The sequence below is a fragment of the Orcinus orca genome, chromosome 10, assembly GCF_937001465.1.
Source record: "Orcinus orca chromosome 10, mOrcOrc1.1, whole genome shotgun sequence".
NCBI classification, from domain to species: domain Eukaryota; kingdom Metazoa; phylum Chordata; class Mammalia; order Artiodactyla; family Delphinidae; genus Orcinus; species Orcinus orca.
The window spans coordinates 62,524,873-62,543,115 of NC_064568.1; the positions used below are offsets into that span (position 1 = coordinate 62,524,873).

Genomic DNA, 18,243 nt, shown 5'->3' on the forward strand with positions numbered 1-18,243 from the left:
ACTCACGTTGCTTTAGGAGAAGATTTGGATCTTGTAAAAGTGATTTGTTTTGAACTTTTATTTTGACAGAGTGATCATTTTAGAACATTGCTTAGCTTTAACTTTTTTTTTTTAATGGAAGTATAGTTGATTAACAACGTGTTAGTTTTAGGTGTACAGAAAAGTGATTCAGCTGCATATGTATCTATTCTTTTTCAGATTCTTTTCCCTTATAGGTTATTATGAAATATTGTGTAGAGTTCTGTGTACTGTCTATTTTGTATATAGTAGTATGTTTAGCTTTAACTTTGAACTTGGATTTCCTAGTGTGCTTTGTTTTCCCTTGTTGGAGTTCATGGTAAAAATACTGAATATCAGGTTTAAATACTTCGAAGATATCTTTGTTGCTGAAGTTTTGTTCAGTTACCCTATGCCTAGAATTACTGTGGTTTCTTTTACTAGAAGAAATCTTTCATCTGTAGAACTGTATTTTTTGTAAGTTCTTGGGCCTTTCTCTTTACTTAAAAAACAAATGAGTACTTTTTTTTCCTAGTATGTGTAAGAATTAAGCAGGTGGCATTGAGCTCCACATGGTTTTCTTTGGTGAAAGCCTTGATTTACTCTAGGAACAAAGGAGACAAAGTTATGAACAATTATGAAATCACTGTTAGCGGATTTTTGGCTATTGGGCAGTACTAATCACATTTAGAGAGTAGTGTTTTACTTAGCAGTTGTTTTTACTTGATAATTATTCTCTTAAATTTTGTAATGTATTTATTTGGATTCGCTTTGGAAATGTACCCACTTCATTGGGCTTTTTGGATTTTTTCAGATAAAAAGTTTTATTATTTATATGAATTTTACTTGACTTCTGTAATAAAAATCATCTGAGGTGGCACATGGGTTTGGTTTCTACTCAGATGCCAAGTCTAACCATATAGGATACTTTGTTGAGAAGGCCCTTAAGAGGGAAGGAGGGCTTCACAGGAAACAACCTCGTGATTGAGGCAGTGGATGGAAAGAGGGTTATGGTACCCCGATGTGACAAGGTCACCTGCAGTAGATAGAATGTGAGAGATTTCTCTGGAGATGAGAAGGAAAATAGTGTTTATCATTTAAGAGTAAACCAGTATTATTTGTAATAACTAATTTAGTAAGGTTTTTGTGTACAATTGTCCCCTGGTATCTGCCGGGGGGGTTGGCTTTAGGACCCCCGCAGATAACAAAATCTGTGGATGCTCAAGTCCCCTACGTAGCATGGTGAAGTGTTTGCATATAACCTCACACATCCTCCATATACTTTAAATCATCTCTAGGTTACTTCTAATACCTAATACAATGGAAATGCTGTGTACATAGTTGCCAGCACACGGCAAATTCAAGTTTTGCTTTTTGGAACTTTCTGGAATTTTTTTTCAAATATTTTTGATCCGTGGTTAGTTGAATTTGAGGATGCAGAAACCGTAGATACAGAGGGGCAACTGCATTTAGTATCTTCTAAGATTTAGAATTAAGATCTGAAATGGGAAGGTAATAGCATCCTTCAGATTCTGTATTGATGTGAATACTGTCAACAGTTGTGAGTCAAGCACGTGATTGTCTAGCATATTTCTATTAGTGTCCCCTTATACATTATGACTTTTGAAAGTGGAGAGCGTGTTTGTTAACCCCAGTAAACAGCACTTTACTAACAATTTACTAACTTTTATTCTAAAAGTTCCATAGAAGCTTAATTTTCTAAAATTCTGTTTTTCGAAAGAACTACTATATGAAATAAAAATGAAGAGAAATTTTCATAAGACTGATTTATAGATGTTACGCACTAAGAATGTTCCATGGAGGTAAAAAGAAAGTAACTGTCACATAGCAGGTACCCAGGAAATACATGCAGGATGTTGACCAGGTATTAATTCCTGTCCTGCCTGTTTTTAATATATGGTAGCTTTTAAAATTATCACAGTCCTGTGAAATAGATGGCACTATTTCCATTGTTATCAATTTGTTATCAAATTCTTAAATTATTAAACTGAGGCTCAGAAGGTAGCTCACGTGCTCCATATCACATACACTTTTAAATAATGGAGGTGATTGCTCTGGATTCTCAAGTCCTCGTATACTTCCATGTAAATACTTAGGTAATTTCCTGTAGGCAGACTGCATATCAAGAAATGGAACTTTTGGCCAGAGAAGCTGTGGTAGTGCATCCTTGAAAACTAATGATATTCAGCAAAGACATGTGAAAATTCTTGATGGATTTAAGAAATTGTTACCTGAAAACTGGGTTTGCCTTTTGGTGGGTGTCCAGCCAAAAGACACAACCAAACCAAAGATCGGGAAGGATTTATTTTACTTGCAGCAAGTAAGGAGAACACTGGAGATCTTTCCAGAAGCAGTGTCTCCACAAACAGCAAAATTGGGGAAGTTTTAAGCTAGCAGTACATGCACATTCATGAAGGGGCTTGGGTGGTGGACAGAGCCCAAGCTTTAGTTGATTGAAGTCACAAGGGTCAGAAAAGGTCACCATCGTCATCCCTTAGGTTCTAGTTTATCTGGTGGTTGAGCATTTCAGGCTCATCTTCACCATTGAAACAGAACTGGGAATCTTTACAACTGATATATTATCTTTGCTATTGTTACTTCTCTTGCCTGATAACAGGCAATGTTTCTGCTTTCTTTTGTTCCATTAAGATCATTAATTACTGAGATCTGTTCAAGGGCAAGCACTGTGGCCAGTCTTATATCACAAAATGGCTTAGACCAAAAATGGCTCCTCTTACATAAAGAAAGCCGTGCCTGGTTCTCTTTCTCCGGGGACCCCCTACCCTATCTGCTTACAAGATGACCAAATGAGCAGTATCATATATAACTGCCAGCTAAGATCTTGGTCCCTTGTAAGAAATTAATGAGGACAGCATTAATTGTTTAACTTAGAATCAGCCATCTCTGAAAATAGCATCACCAACAACTGTAATGTAGTGAGGAAAGTTGTAGATAATAAGAGAACATTAAAATAGTTAGTACCAGTAAGAGGAAAATCACAAATGGACTATTCTGTAGTTTTAGTGTGTCGTGTTATCCTACGGAGGGTGGATAGCCTGGATTGTGCAATGGATAGTGATGCTGAAAACTCAGCCTCTGTGCGCCGGTGCCAAACTGAATCTCAGAGACAGGGTTTTGGATAGGGTAGGAAAGAATAGCTTTATTGCTCTGCCAGGTAGAGTAGGAAAGAATAGCTTTATTGCTCTGCCAGGTAAAGGGGGCCACAGCGGACTTGTGCCCCTCAAAACTGCGTGTCCCATCCCAGGAGGATTTGGTGAGGAGTTTTATAGCAGTGGTACAAGGGTGGGGTTGCTGATAAGATTAGGGTGTGTGCAGGGCCTGCACTCCTTTAATCTGGTCTCAGGTGATCTCCTAATCTTGATTAGCTTCTCTGGTTCCTTTAATCTGGCCTCAGGGGGTCTTCTCTGGAATGAAGAATGCTGACACCTTCCATTTATTGGGGGTTTTAGTTCTGTAAAGAGCTCAAAGATATTGATACGTGTATCCCTTGAGGAGGAACCAGGACGCTGCCCCAGGGCTGGCCCTCTCTTGTCTCTGCATCCCCCTCCCTTCCCTGATTGGCAGCTGTTCGAATCTGCCCTTTGGGACTCAGGGAAGATCATGGAGGCTGTAATCTGTTCCCTACAGACAAGAGACGCGGGACAGAAAAGCTTCCTTGCCCAGGAGCCCCACAGGGTCCTGCTCGGTTTCAATAGTAAGGATGATAAAGTAATATGATTTAGTAGAAAAGATTACAAGGAATGGTTCTGTGGGTTCTATTTAAATAGGTCACTGATAAATACATTGTTTTTATATTACTTCTGTCTTAGGAAATTCTGTTCCTAATTCCTTCTAGGCACGTTTATTTGTTATATTCAGTTTTCCATGCAAAGGGTTCAAATAATAAAAATACCATATATCTATACTAGTTTCTGCTTGTTTTGTCTATATAGTTTAAATTTTCTTTAAAGCATATTAAAACCTTTTCACCAAAAATCACAACTGGTAAGATATCTTACCTTACTTTTCATTTGAAAGAATGACAAAGCAGACTTGGATTTGATGGACTTAGATGACAAGCATGTCACAAGAGCATTTGATGAGTAAGGAGCTTAAAAGCGAGAGAGGATGAAGTAGAATTAACTGAGAACCAATAGCCAGGGGATTCTAGGAGTATCCTCTAGACACCAGATTGGTAAGTCACCAGGAGTTAAGACACACACAGAGGAGTGAAATTCCTGACAGTAGCACATGTTCTTTAGAGGCAGGTGTTAACAGTAGAGGGTTCAACTGAGACTTCTGTGCTCTCAAGTATGCTCATACACACAGGAAAATGGACTTTTTCCTTTCTGAGAAATAAAGCTCTGATTTCCAGCTTGAATTCAGCCCCCAACTTGTCTGACTTTATCAGTCCCTGCCCTGGAACACTGATGAATGCCAAGTTCCAACTCAGCAGCGCCCAGCATCACTCAGCGTGAAAACATTTCTGTCCGACAGGCAGAGGCAAGAATGGGCACCCACGGGCCAGAACAAAGAGCACAGACTGTGCAGTGGGGCCAGGCGAGCCTCAGGTGGCCACACGTCAAGATACTAATAAGTATGTCAGGACTGAAATGCTGAGGGTGTTTTGTAGAGAAATTATTTCAGCTCACTAGTTTCTGCTTGTCCTCTTCTTGTTCTTAATTTATCGCATTCATTTATTTAACTCTCCTTTTCAAGCCCCTGGCATTCTTTTCACAAGCATGTTTTAAATCTATTACCCAAGTAAGACAACATTTTTGGAACAGGTTGTGTTTTAGAAGCATGCCATTTAAATATTTTCTAATTAGGCAGCCAGGAATTTTTCACTTCTCTGAGTGTGCAGTTGGGTAGCAATGATTTTTGTTCATTGTGTTCATTTGGATTTAGAATTTAATGGGACCATCCTATAGCATTCTATTAATTCTTTAAAGACGCTGTAATTGGGAAGGTTAGGCTGTAAGGCCGTGGTCAGAGTCATCTTCTTTAATAGGACCTGGAGGCTGTGATTCAGCCTCTTACCTGGATTCAGTCACACCTTACAAGCTATACTGGATTGGACTGGTTTAATACTGGGAGGAGGCCCTTTAGGGTTTGAAATGTTCCCATAGGAAGTTGGATTAGTGTTGACTAGGGATTCTTTCTCTCTCAGAACCTGGTCTGCCCTCAGGCTGCAGAACCCAGAGGTACGAGGGTGTGTGTGTGTGTGTGTGTACACAGGTAAGGTTTGTATGGCCATGGGCTAGACACAGACAGAGCCTTGATGGTTGTTCATTTTTTAAAAAGTCACAAACATTTCAGTTTGTGAGGCAAAATCAAATTGCTTGTTTACCTTACCAAATAAACTTAAAACACTTGAACTCTGAGGGCATACATGGGTGACTTGTAAACATTATCACATTTTAAAATCCATAGGGAGCTCACATGCATGGCTGGTAATGCATCTGTATCCACGAGAGGCATGTGAGTTAGTGTGCGTATCCGGTGACCTTTTTTAGTATTCTTCTGTGTATTTTTTCTGTGTATTTAGAATACTAGCGGGGAGGGAGGCCGGTGTCTTGAGATAACAGATGAGAACGTGCCTGTCACACCAGATTTAGGAAGCATGTAATAAATGTCAGTTTCCTTCCCTCCCTCCAGGCTGCTGCTGACCCACTAATAACAGGGCTGTGGCTAGGAGGCTCCGGAGAAGATGGGCTTTGATTAAAGCCTCCCCTTACTGCGAACCTGATGCATTCTTCCTTCATCAGCTTCCCCTCAGCATTCTCTGACCTTCTCCTACCCTGAGATTTCTCCTGCAGTGCAGGACCAGTGGCTGTGTGCTCTCCATCTCTTGTTTCCTGATAGGTCCCTCTGTTTTGTTGCAGCACCTCTTTTATTTTGGCTCATTGATAGATTCATATTCTCATGTTATTCTCTGAAAGAAGTAGTTTACTATTTTCTCCCAGAGTAAATAAGTTGATTCATCCCCCACACACACCCCTTTTTGGGGGAGGGTGGTATCTAGCCCCTAGATTTACTTACAATTTACTCTCATAAGGTCACTTAAATATAGGAACTGAAGGAGTTACTCTGTCAAAATCAATACTATTCTCTATGTTTAGTAAAGTCTGTGAGGCTGTTATGGGGTTAATTGTTCTTTGTGAAGAAGTGAGAGTTATAATTTATTAGGTATCTTCTAATGTCTCACGTTAGATTCTAATCTTGAAGTCCTAACAAAGCTTGCTGTGAATTATAGTGTTTCTTTCCTTTTTTTTTTTAATTTCTTTTTTATACTGGACTGGAGCATAGTTGATTAACAATGTTGTGTTAGTTTCAGGTGTACAGCAAAGTGATTCAGTTACACATATACATGTTTCTGTTCTTTATAGTGTTTCTCATTCTTTGCTTTCTGCCTTGTTGGTAGGAGAGAGTCACTTTGTAGGAAAAAAAAAAGAAGAATATTGGAAGTAAATTCATACATCTCCTTTTGAGAAAAGGGAAAGTTACTTTTATAGCTTGTTGCTACCTTGGAGCTCTTGGCTTTGTTTCTTCAACACTATGTACCCAAATATGAGCATAAAGGACTGTCTACACCCAGTTACACAACTGTGGGTGGGTCTCCTGCACATTTGTAGTTATTTGCTGGGGGAGGGGAAGGACCATATTATAGGTCTTTTTTTTTTCCCTCTTGAGGGGAAGGGGCCGAGGTGAGATGCTTTTTCCCACCAATAAGAACAGTAAGAATATGCTAAGCCTGAACACGATTTAGTCCAAACAGTCATCTTCAGGAATTTGTTACGGTGACTGTCCTGCCATCATAGACTAAGTGAGGCATCGTTAATGCATGTTTGTGTTGTGTGATGTATCTGAGAGCGGATGGAAGTGACACGGGTGGCTTCGTGCATCTGTGTGTGAGTTGGTGTGCTGTGTGCTGAGCACAGAGGTTGGGCTAAGACTGATGTCTAGGTGAATGGAGTGGGTTTCTCCCTCCTTCCCTCCCTCTCCCCTTCCTTCCTTCCTTCCCTCCCTCCCTCCCCCTTCCCTCCTTCCTTCCCCCCTTCCTTCCCTCCCCCCTTCCCCCTTCCCCCTCCCTCCCTCCTTTCCTCCCTCCCTCCCTCCTTCCTTCCTTCCTTCCTTCCTTCCCTCCCCCTTCCCCCTTCCCCCCTCCCTCCCTGCATCCCTTTCAGCTCCTTCCGTACTGCTGAGTACACACCAGTTTCCCAGCAAAGCCTGACCTGTCTGAGCCCAGCTCTCTGCTTGCTCTGTGCCTGTACCCAGCAAATGAAGCACAGTGGAGAAAGTCCAACTTCAGGGTGTATTCCCAATCTCATGGTTCTGCCCAGCCATCTCTTCTATACATGTTAATTCACCCCTTCTCTCCCTCACACCCTCTGTCCTTCCTCACTCCTGCTTTCAGAGGATTTTGAGGCCAGAAGGTAGAAAGTCTTTCTTTTGGCTCCCAAAGGTACAAACCTACCTTCCTCTACATCCATCTCGCCATCTTTTCCCTGGTTTGATGGGCGTCCTCCCTCCACCTGTCCAGGGCTGTCCCCTCCTCCCCTGCTCTGGACCCCATCCCAACTGTTGCCTCAGAAACCTTCTTTCTCCTTCTAGTAAACTTTTCTCTCTGAACAGATCTTTCTCACTGGATTTTAAGCCCACTGAAGCCTCTTCATTAATAAAACAATTAAAAAAAACCTCTCTCAACCCCATGCTTTTTTCCATCTACTGCCATAGACCATTTCTTTCCTTAAAGGGGAAGACTTCTCAAAAGAATTGTCCGCACCCTCTGTTTTCATTTCTTCACCCCATACTTATTCTTCAACCCACTTGAATCTGGCTTCTGGCCCCCAAATCCACCAAAACCACTTCTTCTAGGGTCATGAGTGATTTCAGGATAAATGTGGGTATCCAGGACACATTTTCCAGGCCTCATCTTATTTGTCAGTATTTGACCCTACTGACTGCAGGTATCTTTTCTTCATGAAATGCTCTTTTTCTTTTCTGGCCCCACCCTGCCCTGGTTTTCCTCCGTTTCCTGGACCATTCCTGCTCAGGACCCTTTCCACACTCGGACTGTCTCACAGGCTGGTGGACATGGGAATTCTTCAACGTTGCCTGTCTGCCTTTCTCTTCGGTGTTGACTCTCGTCCGTACCTACACCCCTGGCTCTATGCATTTGACCTTCTGTCTCCCAGCCTGTCCACTTCTCCCCACTGCTGCCACGTTCTTTTGCAAGTCACCCTGACCTCTCCCTGGATTCTCTGGGAGTACTTTCACCCTTTTACATTTCTTCTCTGTCTGACGTCAGAGCTGAAAGCTTAATCTCTTAATCCTCCTTAATGCATTTTAATAGTTTTCCATTGTTCTTGGGAAAACGTTCAAAATCCCTTAAGAAGTTCATGAGATTCTGCATCATCTTGGATCCTGCCATTCATCCAGCCTGGTCTCTCCCTGTGTCCCCCTGCTGCTTGCTGGCTTGTGGCCAGAGCACTGGTCCCCTTGTACGCACGCTCCCTCTAACACAGTGCACGTGTGTGCTTTTGCCTCCTGCCTGGTACTCTTCCACCAGGTTTTCTCCTGGTTTCCCCCCAGCTCCCTTCAGAGCTCTGAGCTCTCCATACACAGAGTCCAATATTCTTTAAAATTTTTTTTAATTTTGTTGAAGTATGGTTATTTATAATGTTTTGTTAATTTCTGCTGTACAGCAAAGTGATTCAGTTATACATATATATATATTCTTTTCCATTTTGGTTTATCACAGGATATTGAATATAGTTCCCTGTGCTATACAATAGGACCTTGTTGTTTATCCATCCTGTATATACTAGTTTGCGTCGAAAAATGTGCAGAAGACCTAAATAGATATTTCTCCAAAGAAGACATACAGATGGCCAGTAGGCACATGAAGACATGTTCAAAATTGCTAATTATTAGAGAAATGAAATCAGAGTCCTGTATTCTTAATGCCTTACTGCCAGGCACATAGTAGATGCTTATTAAATATTGAGTGAATGGATGAACACCTAGTTTGTTGCCTGGGAAGGATTATTTATAATTAGCATACCAAAGCACCACATTCTGCTTCTCTGATTACATTGTGTTACATTGTTTGTGTGCCCATAGATAACTTCTTAATAACTTCTGTACATTGCTCTGTATACTTAGTTCCCCAAGTACTTTCATATGGATCTTCTCTTGAGACTTTGGGCAAATCAGTGGGGTTTTTCAAACCATATGGTGCAGCAGCCCCCAATGCCCTCCCTCCACCCCATACACATTTTTTGTAGACGGGAAGTGTGACACAGGTGTCTGGATGTGTGTTCAAAGTCAAAGCAAGTTAGGACTAAATCACAGCCCTTTGACTTTTTCTACCTCAGTATAGACTTTTTCTCTCAAATATGTAAAAATTTGTCTTTAATAATTTTTGGAAACTTTAAAAAACTGTGGTAAAATATATAGTCAACCCTCAGTATACATAGGTAATGGGATCTGCAGATTCAACCAACCAGGGATCAGAAATACTACACAATCTGGGGCTGGTTGTATCCACTTATGCCGAACTGCCTATACAAGGGGGCTTGTAAAGGACTTGAGCATCCGTGGACTTGGGTGTCCTTGTGGGTCCTGGAACTGATCCACCGTGGATACTGAGGGACCATGGTACGTAACGTAAAAGTAAAATTGGCCATCTTAACTATTTTTAAGTATACAGTTCACTGGTATTAAATACATTCACAATATTGTACAACCATCACCATCATCCGTCTCCAGAACTGTTTTCATCTTGCAAAACTGAAACTCTGTGCTCATTAAATAGGAACTCCCCCTCCCCCTCCCCCTAGACCCTGGAAACCACCATTCTACTTTCTATTTTTTTTCCAGCTAAGAAAGGAAATAATGGCTCAGTGTCCTTTCAGATGATCAGATATCTCAAACCACAAGGTTTATTTCAGTGGTTTTGATTTTATTTTTAAAACAATCTGTTATGAATCATGGACATAGAGAACAGACTGGTGGTTGCCAAGGCGAAGGGGGTTGGGGGAGGGATGGGGTGAGAGGTTGGGGTTAGCAGATGTAAGCTTTTATATATAGGATGGATAAACAAAAAGGTCCTACTGTATAGCACAGGGAACTGTATTCAATATCCTATTATATTCTGTAATGGAAATGGAAATATATATATATATAAAAGAATATATATGTATAACTGAGTTACTTTGCTGCACAGCAGAAATTAACACAACATTGCAAATCAACTATACTTCAATAAAAAAATAAAAATTAAAAGTTAAAAAATATGTTACCAAATGGTATCTTTTCCCGAAGTCATCATTTTATAGTGTCTTCCAGAGTTAGACCAGCATGAAACACCCCCCTCCGCCACTCCAGGCCCAAGTGTGTTCTTTGCCTCTAGATTTAAACAGTAAAAATCAACACTGGAAAAGAATGAAAAGGTTTGCTGTCTCCTGGTTGAGGGTATAAGGCATGTTTGTGATTGTCCTGTTTGTCTTGTTATATCTGATATTATTGAGGATTTTTTTTCCAGTACAAAATGTTAATAATTTTGAAAGGAAAGATTAGAGACTAGGGGAATTCTAAGATGGTTTAGTTCCCAACTTCCCTGATAAGATTCACCTGGAGGAAGGGGAGAACCTTGTTAAAATAGAGATGACCAGGCCTTCCGCAGTCTGGATCAAACCATTCCAAGTACGGGAAGCGTTCGTATATTCGATGAATACTTGTTTTGTTAACAAGCTGGAACTACATCTTAATGCTTACAGTTTATTTTTCTGAGTATGCCAGTGTGCGCACATACACTTTGTGGTGTTTCTTTCTGGGAATTACCATCATTATCATTTTCCCCAGTAGCAGAAGCATGAATTCATCTGTATTTTCTTTATCCTGATTTTTCAGCTTCATACTGGACACGACTGTTTGATGAGTTCTCAGTGTATAATGCCAGCAGAGTGCAGCATTTTGGCTCGGGCTTTGCATGGAGACAGAGCTGTGTTCAAATACTGACTGCTCCTTGTCAGATTCTGCCCTTGTCCAAGTTATGTAATGTCCTTAAGCTTCAGTTTTTCCGTCTGTAAATTCAGGACAATAACACACCCTGCTGCTCAGGGTTGTCAAGAAGATAAAGTGAAACAGTGCCTTTAAAGCCTGTAGTGCACTGCCTGCCATATAGTAGGTATCAATACATATGAATCCCTGTTGTTGTTTTGTGACTGTTATTATTTTATAAGACATCCCAGCTGGGAACATGGCCAAAAGCTGAAGCTGAGTGCACATGAGAACATGAGAAGGGAGGATTCAGAGCCCAGGAGCAGTAATTAGTGCTTTTGAAAATGTTATAATTGATCCCTTGCATGTTGTTTTCACCCCACGCCTATTTTCCAGATTGTTTTCAGTAGAGAAAAGCCCTTGGGAAACCTCAAAACCATGTGTATTTGTTTGGGTGATGGAGGAGCTGTGATATCGGATCCTATTCCCTATGGATTTTGATGAGGATTTCAAATCCTGATTGGAAGCCTTAGATAGTGGCTTTGTCTGTAGAAATTAGTGAAAAGAAAAGGATCAAACCTAAAATGGAGACTATCTCCAGAAATTTGAATTAGTGGTACTTTTCAGTCCCCAAAGCTCATCTGTTCCTTTATTATCCATTCATTCTTCAAGTATTCATGTGCTGGGCATTAGGCTGGATATTGAGGATAGAGATGTGGATAAAACATGGGTTCTGCCTTCAGGAAGCCTACAGTCCACTGTGAGAGATGGACAAATGCATAGTTGTAACAAACTGTGGTAACTACAGAAATAAAGGTAGCACAGAGCACTGGAAACAGAGAAGAGCATTTCCTGGAGGAGACGGTGGTGGAACCAAGTCTTGCAGGAGAATTTGAGTTGACCAGGTCGTGTCATCTCGTTGGGGTGAAGTGTGCAGTGGACATTTCCTGAGCAAAGGAGAGATAAGAAAAACCTGATGTTTTTGTTTTGTATTAATGGACTCTGCTTCTCTCCCTCATGTTTGTAAAAGGGAAATTTCTCAAACAGAGGTTGAGGGTTCAGATCCTGGGTAGCCAAGACTTAAGTCTATACTCACTCCATAAATGACTGCTGAGTGCCAACTGAGAGCCAATACAACCCAACAAACTCTATGAAATTTCTTTTTATATGTACCATATCTTTATCCATTCATCTGTCATGGACATTTAGGTTGTTTCCATATCTTGGCTACTGTAAATAGTGCTGCTATGAACATAGGGGTGCCTGTTTTTTTTCTTTTTCCTTTTTTTTTTTTTTTTTGCGGCACACGGGCCTCTCACTGTTGTGGCCTCTCCCGTTGCGGAGCACAGGCTCCGGACGCGCAGGCTCAGTAGCCATGGCTCATGGGCCCAGCCGCTCCGCGGCATGTGGGATCTTCCCAGACCGGGGCACCAACCCGTGTCCCCTGCATCGGCAGGCGGATTCTCAACCACTGCGCCACCAGGGAAGCCCTTCCTTTTTTTTAAAGTGAAGTGTAGTTGATTTACAATGTTGTGTTAATTTCTGCTCTATTGCCTCTGCTAATGGCAAGCTCCCACTCCTACACTCTCCCACCCCCCACCCCCTTGGCAACCGCCAGTCTGTTCTCTGTGTCTATGAGTCTGTTTCTGTTTTGTAGATAGGTACATTTGTGTCCTATTTTAGATTCCACATGTAAGTGATATCATACGGTATTTGTCTATTTCTGACTTACTTCACTTAGTGTGATAATCTCTAGTTGCATCCATGTTGCTGCAAATGGCATTATTTCATTTTTTTATGGCTGAGTAATATTACATTGTGTGTGTGTGTGTGTGTGTGTGTGTGTGTATATATATATATATATCACATCTTCTTTATGCATTCATCTGTCAATGGATATTTAAGTTGTAACAAACTCTATGAATTTAAATCTTTTTTTCCATACTTTGGAAACAAATCCTGATTTGGACTTTGACTATTGATATTTCTTATATATGTCCTTTCAGCAGTTGTCACATTTTTGGTTCAGGATTTGGTAATCTTGTGTCTGCACTACTGTATTCTTTTCTTAGCTAACTTTTATCAGTGCCCTCTCTGGTATGTTCCGATGGCAATTTCTAAGGACTTTCTTTCCAGGTATTTTGACTTTGCTTCATGCTCCTTGTAGTTGGGCTCATTGGTGTTGGACGTGATAAAATATGGAAGCCTAATCTTCAGCCATTTGTGACACTAAGATTTTCTCTCAGAATCATATCTAATACTTATGTGAGCTAATATGTTAGTAAAGTGTTTGAGGACTGCAAAGTTACTTGGGGTGTCTATACCAAAAAATCTCTTATAGAATTTTAATGTTCCATTAGTTTGGCTATCAATGTGGGTGATGATATCTTTATATTTTATACACACACACACACACACACACACACACACACACACACACACATCTCTCTCTCTCTCTCTCTCCAAATGCCTCTATATACATAAATACCATACATATATATGTATATATGCTTGTGGGTGTATATATATCTTATTTTGTCCAGGGAGAATGCACTTTTAAAATGGGTGTTGTATGCAAGATAAGCATTACTTTTATCCAAAATTATTTTGCATTATGACAGTTACTGTTTCATTTGATACCTTTTTGTCCTGTATTTTTGGGAATAAATCAAAGACACTAAGCATGCGTAGAAGTGGTTTGCAATTTTTGGCCTTTCTTTCAACTTCATCTTATGGCCTTATCTTGGTTTTATATTTCTAATTTAAAATGTATGTGACCATCTCTTGTTTTTATTTCTTTGTAAGTTGTTTTTACTCATTTAATGGGAAAAAGATGGGATATAAATATGTTTTAAAAACTGCTATCCATGATGATCGAGTCATTGAGAAAAGATTACAGTATCATAGAATAATAATACAAGTAAGAGTCACAATGGCTTTTTTTCCATAAAAAGACTAGTATATATTATTTTAGTGGCAGAGGATTACATTATACGATTTTCAGTGGTCTTCAGTGAACAGGGAAATTACACTAGTTAACACTCAACTATCTAAACTAATACAGGAACTTCACTGCTCACAGCCTTTGCTTAGTCAAACCTCAGATGGGAATAAAATTTCCTGTGAAAGTGCCCCAAAAGGGAGATGTTACAGTGAAATGGAACCTTTAGAATGAAAATAAAAATCTTCTGTAGGTGGAAAATAGTTGAAGTTTTTAAGGGTTATATGATCCCAGTGAGGTGATGAAGGAGAAAGAAAGGTAGGTCACAGCACATGTGACTTCTGGAAGCTCCAGACAACTGAGGAAAAGCAGGATGGGAGACTGAAACGGGACCCCAGGGGAGGGTAGAATTATGACAACTTGGAGGCTGCTACTTTTTTGCAGTAGTTTTAAAAAAGCATTTTCCTTCATTAAGATTTGTCTACTGCAGTCTTTCAGTGGAGGAAAACCATTGCAGCTTTTGTGCCATTAAAGGGTTAAATATCATGAAAAAAGAGGTGACTTACCCCAGATTGATGCATTACACAGCTGCTTTTGTGCTGAAACAACTATGTCATTCTGAAGGAGGTTTTATGTTTTGTTCTCTCAGTGGAGAACTAAATTCTTCAATGACTTTATTCATTCTCGGGGATTACTCAGTGTTTACTTTCTTTGCTAATGGCAGGCTTTGCATGGTAACGTGCCCTTTCTTGTCGGGAGATTTGGCAAACTCAGAAACGTTGGTTTTTTATTTCTTTAAAATGTCAGAACTTTGTGGACGCAAAACAATTTTTTGAACTTCAGAGGTTTGTTTTTGTCTAGACTATCATCCACACCTGTTTAGTAATCTTGAAGTTGGAAGATTCTTCAAAATACTTCTGTGTGAATAAAAAATGTTATTTTTAGGTATGTCATTTACCTATGTTGTTGTCAGTAGATTCATAGTTCGTGTAATCAATGTGGGTTCCCTTTTCAGTGATCATATTGGTGGTAATGTGAAAAGAATTAAAGAATTTCCAAATAATTCCTGGGAAATAGGTAGGTAGGTAGTTACATTTCAAGGTTATGAACACTTCTCGACTTCCCTGGTGGTGTGGTGGTTAAGAATCTGCCTGCCAATGCAGGGGACACAGGTTCGATCCCTGGTTCTGAAAGATCCCACATGCCGCGGAGCAACTAAGCCCATGCGCCACAATTACTGAGCCTGTGCTCCAGAGCCCGCGAGCCGCAACTGCTGAGCCCATGCACCACAACTACTGAAGCCTGTGTGCCTAGAGCCCATGCTCCGCAACAAGAGAAATCACTGCAGTGAGAAGCCCACGCACCACAATGAAGAGTAGCCCCAGCTCGCCACAACTAGAGAAAGCCCACGTGCAGCAATGAAGACCCAACGCCACAAAAAAAAAAAAAAAAAAAAAATCAAGGTTATGAACACTTCAAAGGGCTATAAAACTGTGAGTAGATTTCTTTGGAGGTCTGCTTTCTCATCAGATAAAAATAAGAGTACAGATTTCTGTTTCCCTCCCTAAGATAAATGATATATTTTCCTCATGTAAACAGTCTTCTCATAGTATTCAGAATAATTGTGTTTCATCCTCCCATACTACCTCTGAGCCCTCCCACTCTTTCTGCAGACCCTCAAAGGGTTATTTTGAGAAAAGCAGATTGCCCTTGGAGGTTGGAAAGAGAGCCTTTCCTTAGATGTTGAGAAACAGGTTCTTAGAGATTTTAGAGGTGGGTGCCACTCTTTTTGAAGACTTTACTGTTTTCACATTTGTTTCTGCATTTTTTTAATGCTTTGGTTTTGAGAGGAAAGTTTCTTGACTGGCTTCTAGCCTTGAGTTAAGTTTCCAGCTACTGTGTTTTGTCACTTTGTATTCAAGGAGTATTCAGGAAGTCTTTTCTTGTCTTATGTGTAGATAGAGCCAGCCTCAATTATCCCTGTGGTTTAGAGCATCATGGAAGTCTCACAAATTAGAAAGAGGTGAAATCTGGGGTGTGTATGTGTGTAATGTGTGCTCGTGAAGATATAAGCTAATGCTTATTTTAGTCTTTCATTTATGGTTCAATTTACTAACCAACCTACTTACCAATTTATTGGTAGATATTTATTAAGTGTCTACAATGTATACGCCACTCTTTATCTCAGCAGAAGGATAAAATACAGAGGTTCATTAAAACCACATGGTTCTTGCAGTCTTAGAGTTGACCAGTCAGGAGAAACAAGATGTGCCTGCACATTGAACAGTGAATTTAGAGGACAAAGAAGTATGTGATTATTCCAGGTGCCAAATTAACTGACACAGGCCCAAGACTTTATATAAAGAGTTCAGGGAACAGAGGGGAAAGAAATGAGGGCTGGAAAGATGAGTGAAGGCACCACAGAGGAGGTGGGGCTTGATCTCTGCTCCCAGGATGAGAAGAAGTTGGATTAGATGGATGCTTTTGAGGTAGTGGGGTTTAAACAGATTGAATGCGACACATATTCATATATTGAGTAGGCCAAAAGGTTTGTTGCTTTTTTGCATTAAGATGCCTCTAATAGCGCTTAGTTGTCTTTAACTTCATTCGAAGCAATTTTGTTAGCTTGTATTGTGACAGCTATCATATCAGCGTGCATTTAAAAAAAAGAAACTTGTCAAAATTGGTGAATTTTTGTGTAGCCATTTTAATATTGAAGATGGAAGAAAAAAAGCAACATTTTTGGCATATTATGCTTTATTATTTCAAGAAAGGTAAAAACGCAACTGAAACGCAACAAAAGGTTTGTGTAGTGTATGGAGAAGGTGCTGTGACTGATCGAATGTGTCAAAAGTGGTTTGTGAAGTTTCATGCTGGAGATTTCTCACTGGACAGTGCTCCACGGTCGGGTAGACCAGTTGAAGTTGATAGTGATCAAATCGAGACATTAATTGAGAACAATCAACCTTATACCACGCGGTAGATAGCCAACATACTCAAAATATCCAAATCAAGCATTGAAAATTATTTGCACCAGCTTGGTTATGTTAATAGCTTGGATGTTTGGGTTCCACATAAGTTAAGTGAAAAAAACTTTCTTGACTGTATTTCCGCATGCGATTCTGTACTTAAACAAAATGAAAATGTTCCGTTTTTAAAACAAATTGTGACGGGTGATGAAAAGTGGATACTGTACAATGATATGGAACGGAAGAGAAATGAACCACCACCAACCCCACCAAAGGCCGGTCTTCATGCAAAGAAGGTGATGTTGTGTATATGGTGGGATTGGAAGGGAGTCCTTTATTATGAGCTCCTTCCGGACAAACCAAACGATTAATTCCAACAAGTGCTGCTCCCAATTAGACCAACTGAAAGTAGCACTCGACAAAAAGTGTCCAGAATTAGTCAACAGAAAATGCATAATCTTCCATTAGGATAACACAGGACTGCATGTTTCTTTGGTGACCTGGCAAAAATTGTTACAGCTTGGCTGGGAAGTTCTGATTCATCCACCGTATTCCCCAGATATTGCATCTTAGGATTTCCATTTATTTCAGTCTTTACAAAATTCTCTTAAATGGAAAAAATGTCATTTCCCTGGAAGACTGTAAAAGGCACCTGGAACAGTTCTTTGCTCAAAAAGATAAAAAGTTTTGGGAAGATGGAATTATGAAGTTGCCTGAAAAATGGCAGAAGGTAGTGGAACAAAACGGTGAATACGTTGTTCAATAAAGTCCTTGCTGAAAATGAAAAAATGTGTCTTTTACTTTTACTTAAAACGTGAAGGAACTTTTTGGCCAACCCAATGTATTCTGATCATGAGGAATTTGTAGACTTTGCTGAACGTTTATACATTAAAATTGTTATATTTTCCTACATTTGCTTTTGGCACACAAAAGTTTCTGAGAGAAGCGAGTGTCGACTGAAAAATGTACAACCTAAAAGTTGAGAGTTGTGTTTTATTTGGTGGACAAAACTGAGGACTTAATCCCGGGACACAGCATCTCAGATAGCTCTGAGGGACTGCTCTGAAGAGGCAAGTGGGGAGCCAGCAAGTGGGGAGCAACAAAGACCAGGGAGTTGGAACATCAAATGATTACTGTTAATTAAAGAAAAGCAGACATCTCAAGTTAAGGAATTTAGCGCTTTTCTATGGGAAGATGCAAGAGTCTGGGCTTACTGAAATCATTCCTTTGATATGCACCTCAGCAGTCTGGGGCCAGTATCCTGCTTTTCTCATTCTGAGTCTTCTCAGGGTGCATCATCAGGGGTGA

The 18,243-nt window shown here is 40.2% G+C and overlaps 1 protein-coding gene across 4 annotated transcripts in view; it reads left to right on the plus strand.

Annotated features, from left to right (window-relative positions):
- Nucleotides 1–18,243, plus strand: part of DST (dystonin) — a 494,628-nt gene that overhangs the window by 285,791 nt on the left and 190,594 nt on the right. The window lies entirely within an intron of this gene.